Genomic DNA, 13,741 nt, shown 5'->3' on the forward strand with positions numbered 1-13,741 from the left:
GCTTCCTAAAAAAGACACATAAGAGGTAAACATTCTGAATTCTTCTGTGTCTGAAATATCTTTATTCTGCCCTCACATTTTATTGATAGTTTGGCTGTGTCTGGTATTTGAGGCTTAAAAAAATTATCTTTCATAATTCTTAAGGTATTGCTCCATTTTTTTTTTTTTTAGTCCAATATTGTGGCTGCAAAGTCTGATGCATTCTGATTCCTACTTTTTAGTATGAGAATCATTTGTTTTTCTTTCTCTGGAAGTTTTTGAGATTCTTTCGTTATTCCCAGTGGTTGGTCTGACACTTATTTCTCAATGACGTACCCTTTTATATTTGGTGTGCTGAGTACTTGATGGACATTTTCAATTTTGAGATTTACGCCATCCTGTTCTGGGAACTTTTCTTGGATAATTTTTCCTCCATTTCTTCTCTTTTTAGAATTTCTTCTGGTCAGATATTATGCCTACTGGACTGGGTCTCTAAATCTCATATGTTTTCTTTCTTATTGTTCATTGACTCATCTTTTGGTTCTATTTTCTGCAGATTTCCTTGGTTTTATCTTCCAATCCTTCTACTGAAGTTTTTTTTTTATTATTATCATTGTATTCTTAATTTTCAGGAGCCCACTCTTGTTTTTCCTTAACATTCTTTTTATCATAGCATCCTGCCTTTATTTTATATATTCAAATTTTCTTATAATTTTTGAGGCTATAAATTATCATAGAAACAGTATTTTTCCTCTTCTCTATAGTTTCCTTTGTATTCTATATTCTGTTTATCATACTGAGTCCTCTATTTTAGGTTAGAGTTTCCTTATATACCTGACAGTCTGTTTTTTGTCAGTTTATATTTAAGAACAGGGTGCTAAAAAGCCAATGAGGAACTCTGTGTGTATGGATGGGGTTTATCAGATCATGGCTTCACTTATGGATGATGGAGAAAACACTTTGTTTCTTCTCTGGGTCTGTTTAGCTTTTTTTGGAAAACATTTCTCTAATATCTTGCCTAGGGAAGTGACTTTTAAGTATTTAAAAGTCAGGAAGAAATGATTTTTCATCATGTCCAGTCCACACACACACATACATATACATATATATGCGTATGTATATATATGCAAAAAAGTTTCATGAAACAGTAATTTTTTTACATGTAAGTGCTCTCTGATACTTTAATCTATTGATTCTATTTTCTTTAATGTTTGCAACAGACCTTGTGATGTACCAGTCACATCCTCTGCAGAGAAAGCCTAGTGGCCTCGTTGCTGAGTGCCACTGGTGGGCAGTCTCCAGCTGGCAGCCCCTCTCGGGATTGCCTCCCCTCAGGAGTGGACATGCCCAAGGTCACACTTCCTGGGATGGTCACATCCAGTGAAGAGGGATGGATTAATTTTTCAGAGCTGCCATAACAAAATACTGTAGACTGGGTGACTTAAACAACAGAAATTTATTTCCTTGCAGCTCTAGGGGCAAGAAGGCCAAGTAAGATGTCAGCAGTTTGTTCTCTCCGGAGGCCTCCCTCCCTAGCTTGCAGACGGCCGCCTTCTCACTGTGTCCTCCCATGGCCTCTTCTCTGTGCATGCACGCCCCTGGTGGTTCTTCCTCTTCTTGTAAGGACACCAGTCATATCAGATAAGGACACTACCCTTTTAACTTAATCACCTCTTTAAAGACCTCATCTCCAAATAAAGGATAAAGGGGATATAGGCCTGGCTACCTTGGCCTGACTTGGGATAACTCTGAAGAGCCTTTCTAGCTTCAGTAATTCCCCATGGGCTTGGCTAAAGCATCCTTCAGCCTTGAACCACAGTTCTGCTTCCTCCTGTGTCCAGTTCTGTTTCCTTCTCCAGGTTTTGATCCCAAAGGCATGCCCTAATGAACATTCTGAACTCTCAGCTCTCTCTCAGAATCTGCTTCCTGAGGAACCCAACCCATGACAATGTTCATTATGACCCTTTCAACTGATTTCATAATCCACTAATCATAACTGATATCATAACCCACAGCTTGAAAAAGCCTGGCCTAGGGTTAGTTTCCTGATCAACTTGTGTGGCAGTGGAGAGGGCACAAATGATCCAGCCACTCCCAGTGCAGACTTCCAATTCATTTTGCTGTTTACATCTCCATGCCTTATCCATGTCTTCTACAGACCTGACTCCTCTTATACCCAGGCCTTTCCTACAGAGTCTCCAGGAAATAAATTTCCCTTTTCCTCCTCCTCCAAGGAGGAGTAGCCTGGCTGCTGATTTTCTGTGCCTAGGGGCATAAAAATAGTTGACTGTTCCGTATATAAGCTTTCTACTTTTGCTTTACACCCTACTCCTTACCATCACCTTCTGCCAAATCCGGGGACCCTGAGTCCTGGGCCTCCTTCAGGTTCTTCAAGGTGAAGTATCTTGCTTATCTTCAGTATCCCCCACTGCACACACTTTAGATTGGGAATTCCCCTCCTATTGGGCCAGTTAACTTTCCTCTATTCTCTTCCCACCAAATATTGATTGAAATATCACCTCCATTCATAACCCTTCTTCTGGTCTCTACTGAGAGGAGATATATGCCTACCTTCATTCAACCGTCGTTAGCTGGAAGCTCACAACTAGAGACTTGGTGGCAGTCATGTCACCACGGTAGCTGTGGAATGGGTGTGAAGGCATTTGTTTCTTACTTTCGATACTTCGCTTGCATCATTCTATGTGAGGATTTTTTTTTTTTATGTAAGCCTCTTTGCTTTGTGTGAGGATATAAAGTTAAATCATATAGAGATCTAACTTAAAAAGTTCTTACAAGCCACGAAGAGCTCTAAGATTAAATGTGATACAAGAGAGAAAGTGATAAATGCATCAGCAAGTGGAGCCAGCATTGTGAAAATTTAAAGGAAAGAGTAGTTATAGTCAAAATGAAGAGTAAAATACTGGTGGATAAAAAGTAGAATAAAACTGGCTCTAAGGTGTAGTGCTGACAAGAGAAATTACCAGGAATGGGTAGCAATTTTCCAGTCTTGGACTGAGTGCCACTACATGTTAGACGTGGTGCTATACCTCAGAGAGAGAAGTGAGATGGAGAAATGGCCCCAGCCTTCCTTTGAGGAGTGCACATCAATTATAATATTGAGAAAGTCAAACAACAAAGAAAAACAAAAAAATACCAGCACGAATTCAATCATGCACTCCTAAAGCCACCGTTATGCCCATATTTCCTGTTAAAGAGTCGATTCATAATACTGCAGGATAGATTCTGTTCAAGCCATGTGGCATATAATCTGTACTCCTTGAAAAGATAAAAATAGTTATCACAAATGGGAAGGAACTCCAACAATATCTTTCTCATTCTTCATATGTTGAATACTGAGAAGGTTCAGGAATGACTCTCTAATGCTGGAATTTTAGGCATAGCAACATTGGAGTGAGGGTGATTTGGGGAAGGCCTTTCTGGTGGCCTTAGAAATACCCACAAGAAGCAAAGGCTTGCCTCCCTGCCTCCCTGGGGCCTGCCTCCCCAAGGAGAAGTCTTGGCAGGACTTTGATGAGTGGGCAGACCCTTGTTTCTGGTGTTGGCTCTGGAATTGCTCTGGCATAATTTACAGCTAATTAATCTTGTTGGGGCTGCTGTTGACTCCAGCTGTAGCTCAGATACTGTCATTTCGAATAACCATCCCAATGAGCCATTGTCTCATTGGTACACCCATTCACTTCAAAATATGAGTAAAACGTTTCAATCTGAGCAAAAGGTAAGGGCATCTGTTGTCACTGAAAAAAAATTACAGCACTCAAAGTGCACATATATTTTGGTAGAGTTTTTCAAAATAGAAAATCCAATTATGTATGAGGGAGTTTTGAAAAAATAATTTAAGTATAAAAAAATCTGTCTATCAACTACTCATGTGTGGATAGAGCTTGTTAATCAAAACAAAACAAAATAAAAAAAACCCATAATGGCCATTGGAAAAATTATTCTCTTCCCCTCTTAAGCCATTATGCTTTGTGCTTTGGCTGCTGAGCAGTGGGTATACAAACATGCCCACCTGCGTGCGTGAAGGAGCTGAGTGGGTGGATTTGGGAGAGAACAAAGGAGAGGGGAGATAGTAGGGGCCGGTCACTGAGTGAGTGTGTGGGAGGAGGCTGGGCCCATGAGTCAGCAAGGAGTAGGAGGTCAGGTATGTGTGGGTGATGAGTGGGTGAGCAGAGAAAACAGTACAAAGCCAGTTTGCAAATGTGAATGTCTTAAGAAAATATCCATACGATGGTCCAAAAGAGCATTAGAAAACAATTCATTAGCAATTCTGATTTTAAAAAGCAAAGCAGTGCTGACAATGCCATCTTACAGATGGTCATTTGGAATTTTTAAGTTTATGTTGTTCAGAATTATATATGGGTTATTTAGCCTGATCATTGGTGGTAAACCTGCCAATGTCATTGAAGGAGAATGTTTCAGCTTATTTGTAGTGTTAGCAGTGACCTCAGAGTTGCTTCCATAAACAAGAGTGGCCCAAGCAGAGCAGAGGAACAAGAGTAAGACTCATGGTGTAGGTGAGCTTGAATTTTCCATCCAAAATGAGCTTAAAACCCTAGGAAGAAAGGGGTACTTTTCTTTCCCTAGCTGTTAGGCAAAGGCAACTTCTATATTAAGGTTCTTTTGTAAATATACATGGGATTATTTTAAAAATATACACTAAAGTCTGAAACTGAAGCTTAGGCTCATAACATTAGGGTGAAGAGGAGTCATAGAGATCATCTTGATGAACAACCACTTTTATAGAATGGATTACAGACTCAGAGAGCTGAAAAGGACTTGGCCAAGGAATAGGGAGGGGGGAGAGGGGTCTATAAAATTTGATGAATCAATCAACCAGTCAATCAGCAAATTCGGATTGGATACTAGGACACTGGCCCCCGCCCACAGCAGCCTCCTGGAGTCAATGTAAAGTGGGAAACTCAGAGGCAGAAGCTGGGGAGTGTTTGTGGCTCCACGGAGAGATAAGAGGCAAGAGGTGAGGTGCGTGGACTGGCAGGGCTGGATGCAGACCAGAGAGAGCCCCGCGGTGGTGCTTCAGTGTACATCTCTGGGCAGCTGGAGGGGACGGGAGACACCCAGTCCATTCTGTAACCAGACGAGCTTCCTGGCTGGCAAGTGGCCTTACCAGGCCAGAGCTTAGCTGACGAGTCCGTGTCCCATTTCTACTGGTCTTAGCCTGTGTTTTTTCTTTGAGTTAATTCAGATCTGCTAGGCTTGTTTCTTAAACTTCCCAAAGACAGAAAGGGCTGTTTGGATTTTCTCTTTTCAGTCAGCTCAGAGAATCCCAAACCAAAGATTTCTTGTCTTTCTCTTCTCTTTTACTGAAAATCCTTTAATTACCATTTTAAAATCAGCTTCTCATGCAAAAGTTTTCTAGTCAAGAGCAAGATGAAACAGCTGGGCAGCAGTAAGTTCACAGTAAAATAAAAACTAAGACCCTCTTATTTAAAAAAAATTAAGTTAGTCTTCAAGACTCTCTCCTAGGGGGCTACTAAAATGAACAATCTATCCACAAAACAACTAAGTAACTGAACTCATTATATTATGTGAATAGGAGTGATACAATTTGTAATGCTAGTATTTTGGCATTTATTTTGTAGAATATACAAATGGCTGTATTTGATTTAAGAAAAAAATATATGGTGACATGGACTGTTAACCTAAAACACAGACTGCTAACTAGAGAAATAACTATTTCTCTAGGAAAAATAGATTTATTTGAGATGAACAAAGAATTGCAATTCAGAGTCTGCAACCACGGTGAGCCATGTCCAAGTGCCCCACAAAAATGGAGAGGAGAGCTCTTTTATGGAGGGGAAAGAAGTTGGGGGGCACTATAGTAAACAAAGAGTCCGTGGCATTTCATTGGCCAAGTTGTGACCGTCTCTCACTGGCTGGGCTCTTACCAGGAAAGAGGGAGTCTTTCTTCTTCTGTTGGACTCTGCTGTCATCATAGGGCATCAGAGCTCCCCCTTCTGGTCTCCTGACTATTTAATTGAGGTTTCTGTTTATTTTTTACAGGGCTGAATTTTAATCTCTTTCCCCCAAATGTATATGTTGAAGTTCTAAACCCTCAAAATGTGACTGTATTTGGAGGTAGGGCCTTTGAAGAGGTGACTAAGTGAAAATGAGTTCTTATGGGTCGGCCCTAAGTCAATCTGACTGGTCTCCATAGAAGAAGAGATTAGGACACAGACACACACCGAAGGAAGCTCATGTGAAATTGGCCTTCTACAGGCCAAGGAGAGAGGCCTCAGAAGAAACCAATTCTGTTGACATCCTGATCTTAAATTTGCAGCCTCCAGAACTGTGAGAAAATCCGTTTCTGTTGTTTGAGCCTCCTGTCTGGCGCTTTGTTACAGCAGCCTTCGCGAACTCATACATATGGTCTGCGTTATGTGCTACATTTTGCCCTCAAGTGTTTCCTATCTGAGGGAGGGTTAAGGTTCAAGACAGAGATTACCCTCTCCCACTTCCTGAGTCAAGGATGATGATTGGAGAAGGTTCTGTTTGAAATAAATTATCCCAAGAGTGAAGTGGGCAGGCTGCAAGAAGATGGATGGTACTGAGGGGAGCAGAGAGAATCTGGACCCAGGGAAATGGTGTGCGGGCTCCCAGGGAAATGGTGGTAATGGGGTCTGAGAAACTCCTCTCCTTTTCCTTCTCAGTAACATCTCCTAACCCTCCAGGAAGAAGCATTAAAATGTTTCTTAATGAGTACAGCTCTGTTCCATTTGAAATATGAATGAAGCACATAAATTCTGTCCTTACCTGAGGTGCAGTCCATTAGAGATTGCACAACCAATTCAGTGGATTGCGTTAACTTTTTCTAGATGAAATAGATTGGAAATGGAATGGAAAATATAAGGGTAGGCAAAGTTTCATCAAATTTTTATTTCTTATATACTTATATACAATCACATATATATACATACGCATAGATAATGTATAATCTGCATACGAATTGCCATGTAAAATGTATTTCTTACTACAGATGACAATCAAAGAAGTTCAAAGCCATTCCTCTAAGCCACAAAACTGATCAGGTCACTTTCTTTCTTGAAATGTTTTATTGGCTCCTCAGTGTCTACAGAATAAAATTCAAAAATTTAGCAAAACCTTCAAACTCCCTAGATAGAGCCACAGCCTACTTCTCTGCACTTCGTATACTTTCAAACTGAGGAGCACTTTAGGAGGACATAGCAATATGCCAGGAGGTACCAAAAGCCACTGGAGGAAGAGTCTAGGTCTCCCTATAACAGCAATTTCACTTACTGGCACGTATGGAAAATACTCTCCTTGTATTCAAATGGCACATATATATTGCAAAGTAGAATTTAAAAGTTACATGGGTTGGGAGTGGGGGTATAGCTCATTGGTAGAGCACATGCTCAAGGTCCTGGATTCAATCCCCAGTGCCTCTGTTAAGGAGGTGGGGGTGGAATTGTTTAAAAGTTGCATGAATTTGAAGGTAAAATATTAGAATGCAATGAAAGGTTCCCTGGAGGTGAGGCAGGAGTCTCCTCTCTGCTGCTCAGAGTACTGGAGAGTAAACACTGGAGAAGCAGTGCCACAAGCACCAGAAATGCTCTGACACTGTCCTTTCACATCTACCATGAAGAGGAACTACTCATGTCCAGCATCTTGCAGATACAGTGATGCCACATGGAGCCATTCCAAGTGCTGCAGGTCACACAAAGCGCACCACTGAAGCTGACCTTCACTGGCAGGAACAAACCAACCACAGGAGCAAAAGTCCAAAAACCCAGGTTCAAATGCTCCTCTGTCTCTTACAGGCTCTCCGGTGCTAGACAAAGCCAGACCAGACTGTGAGGGAGATCTGCCTGCAGCACCTGTCACCCCATGGGTCCTCCGGAGATATATGGATGATGACTGATAGAGCTGGCCAGGCAGGTTTCACCTCCTCCCACGTGCTGCGCAGGGATCTCTCCAAAGCTGAGCCCTCGGTGGAAGAGCAAAACCTTTACAGACAGAGGTGGTAAGAGCCCTCTCTGCTAATGTCTTAAAGTCGTTTAAGTGTTCTAAGCTCAACTTCATCAACTCAAAATAACCATACCTCTTTTAGATGGTTATTTTGAGGATGAAATGAGGTAACATATGTGAAAACACTGTGTCAACACACCTCTTATACAACGAGAACTATCATTTTTATAATAGCTTGTAACCTGTCTTGTGCCAAAGGTTTTATAAAGCTTTTTGGACTTTCGGTTTTTGGACTTTTGCCCCTGTGGTTTGCTTTTTCCTGCCAGTGAAGGTCAGCTTTCAGCAGTGCGCTTTGTGTGACCTGCAGCACTTGGAGTGGTTCCATGTGGCATCGCTGTATCGGCAAGATGCTGGACATAAGTAGTTCTGCTTCATGGTAGGTGTGAAACGGAGCACCTATTTTTTTAAACTGGTTCAGGGACACAGAAATTTCCTCTCTTTAGTTATACCAGAAGTAGACCAAAATATATGCTGCTCTGAAGCTCTCAGAGGATTTTATAACATTGAGAATATATTTCCTAAACCCTGCTAAAGTTATCATAAGTTGTCAGTGGTTAGGAAGTTATTATCAATGTACCATTTCCAATTTTTGTGAAAATGTGCATTCTACCTAAATAAGAGAATATTTTAAATATACTTGGTGGGTTCTGGGAAGATGACTATAGCAGCAATATAATTTTGAATCCAAATCTTAATAGAAAAACATACAGAAAAACTTAGCAGAATCAAAATTGCATGGACAACATTTACACTGACACTAGGCTACAAGGCATCCACACAAACTTCAAAATACGTGTGCGTGAGGACGACCCACTAGCAGCCTGAATTGTATTAGCGTCTGAGCAGGAAAAGCAGAGAGAAGGGGTGAAGCCTGACAGACTTTGACAGACTTGGGAAAAGGAGAAGCCCCAAAGAGCAAGGACTGTTTACTGGAAAGCATGTGGGCAGGTTTTGCCCAATCCAGGAGGTAGTGAGTGCAAGGGCTCTGCACAGAGAGTGAAGGCCCTGTGAACTCTCTCTAGAGACTGACCTGCCAGAGCTTCCTTCTGGGATGGAGCATCACACTGAAGAGAGATGCTGAGAATGGAATCAAAACTGAGCTGGACAGAGACAGCAGAACAGCAGACAGGGGAGGCCCAGATAAACACGGGGAGGAGCAAACCGAACCAGAACATCTCAGAAAGCCAGCTGACCCTTCCTGACACTACTTAAACACAACAGAAGAGGGAGTTTGTCAAGCTAGAAAAGCTACTCAAAGCCACGTCTCCTACTAAACGTCCTGGAAAGCCATTTTCACATAAAGTGAGAAGCAGAAGAGTAGTGAAGTCAAATGCCTTGCAAAGTTGTTTCTAAGAAAAACAATGAGCAAAATAATCTCCCTGAACCAGAAAGATATGCTCACAAAACAAATCAAAACTATAACCTTCTATCTCAAAAGTAGCTAAAATACATTAAGAAAGTGATACAAGACATGAAATGAAAACATTATTAAAACTCTACCACTGAGGTGGCTAAACCTAGGAGACAGTTAGAAAAAAAAAATTCAGAAATGACACTAAACTTGTAGGAAAAAATAAAATTTTAAAAGGAGAAACTTTTTTAAATAAAAAATAAAGGAGATAAATATTTGACAGAAAGTGACAAATATTAAAGATGGACAAAGAAGATTCAACCTCAAATAATTGGAATCTGAAGAAGTGCAAAACAAGGGGCTAAAACAAATACTAAAAATTATACTTAAAGAGAAATTTTCTTAAATGAAAGACAATATGAAACTTCATATTGAAAAAGCACGCTATGTAGCTGAGAATGTTGGTGCAGAATTAATCAACACCAAGACATATTTCTAGCAAAATGAATGAACTTGAGAGAAAAAAAAATATTCCATTGAGAACCCAGTCAACACCAGCAATTGACTTATAGGGGGAAAAATCAGATTACCATTGGGGGTTCTTTGACAACTATACTTTATGCCAGAAGAAAATGGCATAACATACTTAAGAGATGCAAGGTATAGACTTATTTTGTATTGCTTTCTAAACCTTTTATTTTATGATAGCTGTAAGGATGAAAAGTAATAAAAACCTATTTAACATATAGGATACCTATTTACAACAAAGAAAGAATTTCAAGATTCTCATGTGTCTATTGTTCAAGATTGACAAAGTATTAAAAAGAATGTATAACATTTCCAGTGATTATTACATCTGGCAAAGAACAGAAAGAGAGAAAATGAGAAAAAGGCGATAGAGGACCAGGTGTGATGGTGAAATGAAAGGCAGGAAGAGTAACCTCTTAATCCTAAAACAATCCAAGCAATACTAGTGGGTTTAGGTGAGCTGATTTCTCTAAAGTGGGTTTAGAATTTACACAGAGGAATAAATCTTTATAAAGCCCCAGTCACTTGGAAGGTCTGGCCCTTTGAAACTTAGAGCCTAAAAATTTCCTTGGCCTGTTTTAGCCTTGTTTTAATTATTTCAGAGAGAAGGTAAGAGCCTTAAATATTTAGATGGATTATTTTAAGCATGGTTTTTAGGCAAATTATCTTTAAATGAACAACAACAAAAAAAGGAGTGCCATCAGAATACTACTGCCAAGCCACATGAACACGCATTTCCCAGGACACACCTGCAGTGTAGTGAGGACCAACAAATTCTAACCTGCAGAACGCATGCCTGAAAAAGGAGTCGGCTTCCTCCCTCTTTCCTTCTATTTGCTCCAGTGTCTTAATGGCTTATCCCGCCCATCATTTCAAGTGGCAAGTGACCCAGTTAACTGAACTATCTCACATTAGACCATACAGATTAGTAATTGCTCATTCTACCCTGTCTCTCCTTTTTTTCCCCCCTGCTTTCTTCATTATTTACCATTCCTATTATCTTCTTATTTTGCCCATTATAACTCATACTCCTTTGTTTAATTTATTCTCTTTCATTATCCTAATAGAAAAGATTTGCTATTTTGGAAATTGGATGCTTTAGAATAAGGATGTTATGTAAGTCTACTAAACAAGATCAATAAAAGGAAAAACATATGACTGCGTCCACTGAAAAAATAAGCACAACCTGAAAGTTGAGAGTTAGGTTTTATTCCGCGGGCTTTCTGAGGACTCGAACCCAGAGGCAGCCTCTCAGATGGCCCTAAGGGACTGCTTCCAAGAGGCAGGGGAGGAGCCAGGATATATAGGAGTTTTGCCACAAAGACCAGGTAGTTGGAACATCAAAAGATTACTGTTAATGAAAGAAAACCAGATATTTCACGTTAAGGAATTTAATGCTTTTCTATGTATGGAAAGGTGCAAAAGTCCGGACTCACTGAAATCATTCCCTTGAGACGCACCTAGCTGTCTTTGGCCAGTATCCTGTTCTTCGACATCCTGAGTTCCCTCAGGCGGCCCTGTTGCGGGTGGCAACAGAGGCTGAGCTGCCTGCCTGTCTGCATCCTGAGTTCCTCTGCTCACCGTTGGGGCGGCAGTAGTGGCTGATGACTTGATGGCCACAGCATCCTTTGTTTACTGATATGACTGGCAATATTTTTCAGTCACAGTTGGTGTAGAAGCATACTCCCATTTTGAGTCAATGTGTAAATTTCAAAAAAGAAAACACATTTTTATCAAAGTTGAGAATGATGAATAAAACTCATTTATTAAGTCAGCATAAAATTTCAGATTACCATTTTTAGACACTCATGGGGGCTTTTGGAAGCTGTCAAAAATATCACCATAATGATTTTTTTCCCTGTCTATTGCTCTTCCAGTTTTTGTCTTCTATGAAACCACCGCCCACCATTGAGGCTGAAAATGCCAGACATTCACTCCACCCAGTTTAATAAGGGCATGGGCTAGTCACTTGCTGACGGGACTGACAAGGGAGCCAGCTCAAAGGGTGAAGGTGAGAGCTTCTAAGAAAGGCTTTACTTCCTTCTTCAAGAGATGAAAGGAGAGATAATTCTGCCTTTGGTTACAGTTGCATGAGGACCAGTATCAGCAGCCCTGGCAGCCTTTTTCAATTATGAGGAGAAAAGCTTGAGGACAAAGTCCACCAAGCTGAGAGCAGTGGAATAGAAAGCTGAAAACAGCCTGAGACCTCGGTAGCACGCTGAAGCTACTGAAGCAACCTGCCCTGGGACTTATTTCCATGTGACATAATAAGTGTCTTCATTGTTTAAGACACTGTTAGTTGGAAATTCTATTACTTGTAGTTGGAAATATCCTAACTAATGCATACTCTGATAATATAGGTAGACGTCTGGATCCAGTCAGTAAGGACAGGGTATAAATCAAAGCAAACAAATGTAATTGAGTTGGGGGGAAATTACTGAAATGTCCAAAATAATTATTATTCTTTTTCATTGAGTTTTGCAGACTTTGCTTAATGCAAGCAAAAATTATATCTAATTTCAAGCAGATAGACTTTATAGGCAAGATATGGTTAACATTAGCAAACCTTAGAAGGATATTATTGAATTATTTATATTTTCCACTTTTCATAACCTCTGTTGAAACATGACTAATCTAGAAATTATGATTTTGTTATTAGAAACAGCTCAGAACAGATAGACTCTCTTGTGTCAATTTTCTTAAAAAAAAATAAGGTATTATTTTTAAAAAAGAAAACATTATAAATTTCTACCCAACAGTTAGTTGCTTACAAACTTTCTTTTCACTCCCATGATTACAAGAACATCCTGGAAAAATAAGACAGTCAAAAATCTGTATAACCATTCCATAATACACTTGGGTCTAGCCAGGTGTCAGATACAAAGAGATTTTGTGATTCAGCTATACTGGAAATAGAGGCTGTTGAGACCTGACTTAGAGCGTGGCGAGGAAGAGAAAAATATACGAGCAGAACAACAAAATCTTACACTGTGTTATATTTATCTCCATCTCCCAGCCCCTATGTACCCTTTTTTAAAAGAATTTTGAGTTCTTTCCAAAAACACATGAAAGACTATAGACTGAGGAATTTTTCTGGATATACTATGACCCTGGGAACATTTTGAAGTACCTGATTGGAAACTGAAAGCAAGACGATAAAATCTCTGTTTTAACTGAATTGAAAGCTCCCAAATTACATATAAATCTTTCACATTGTCAATAAATGACTAATAAAGGCAATTAAAGAACTTAACTGAAAGGATACCTGCCGTTTATAGCTTTCCCTGAAAGAAAAAAATGCTTTCAAATATAATTACCTCACTATAAACTGTTTTCATAGAAATTACTCCAGTGCGGCAGGGTGCTGGTGGTGGGGGAACCTAGATTGTAAGAATGGCCAGTTAAGAAAGGTGCTTCCTGAGGGTGAGTTGGCAGAAAACAAAACTTTGGCAAAGATTCTTTAGGAATCAAGTCAAGTGGAGTGGCGGGATTGGAGGGTGTCCAGGGAAGAGATGATCTAGGATCCCAATGCTGGGAAAATACATTTATATACAATCTTAAACTTACTGCAGTTTAAACCCATTTCCTTTTTGTTTTTTTCTTTGAAAACATAACAAATAACTGGTGACTAGTTTTCTGTATCCTAGTTCCTTAAATCAACCCTTAGAAAGCTGCAACATTTCAGCCTTCTTTTTCTCAGATTAACTGAGAACATCCATCTTTTCCCATGGATACTATTTTCCAGCCATCATCAACTAATTGTCAGTCATTTTTTAATATTTTTTTCCCACCACTTTTACAGTATGGTCACAAGACTATTTGCCTCAGAATCATAAATGTAGTTTCCCAGGTAATACA

At 39.9% G+C, this 13,741-nt stretch overlaps 1 long non-coding RNA gene across 2 annotated transcripts in view; it reads left to right on the forward strand.

Annotated features, from left to right (window-relative positions):
- The window catches only part of LOC135321158 (uncharacterized), a 71,594-nt gene extending 59,013 nt beyond the window's left edge, over nt 1–12,581 (forward strand). The window contains exons 4-6 of one of the 2 annotated variants that reach the window (XR_010380685.1): nt 7,797–7,999; nt 8,271–8,380; nt 11,761–12,581. This is a non-coding gene — a long non-coding RNA (uncharacterized LOC135321158). The remainder of the gene's footprint in view (nt 1–7,796; nt 8,000–8,270; nt 8,381–11,760) is intronic. The other variant, XR_010380684.1, reaches the window with a different exon arrangement.
- The last annotated feature ends 1,160 nt before the right edge of the window (nt 12,582–13,741 follow it).

This window comes from Camelus dromedarius, chromosome 4 (assembly GCF_036321535.1).
Source record: "Camelus dromedarius isolate mCamDro1 chromosome 4, mCamDro1.pat, whole genome shotgun sequence".
NCBI lineage: Eukaryota > Metazoa > Chordata > Mammalia > Artiodactyla > Camelidae > Camelus > Camelus dromedarius.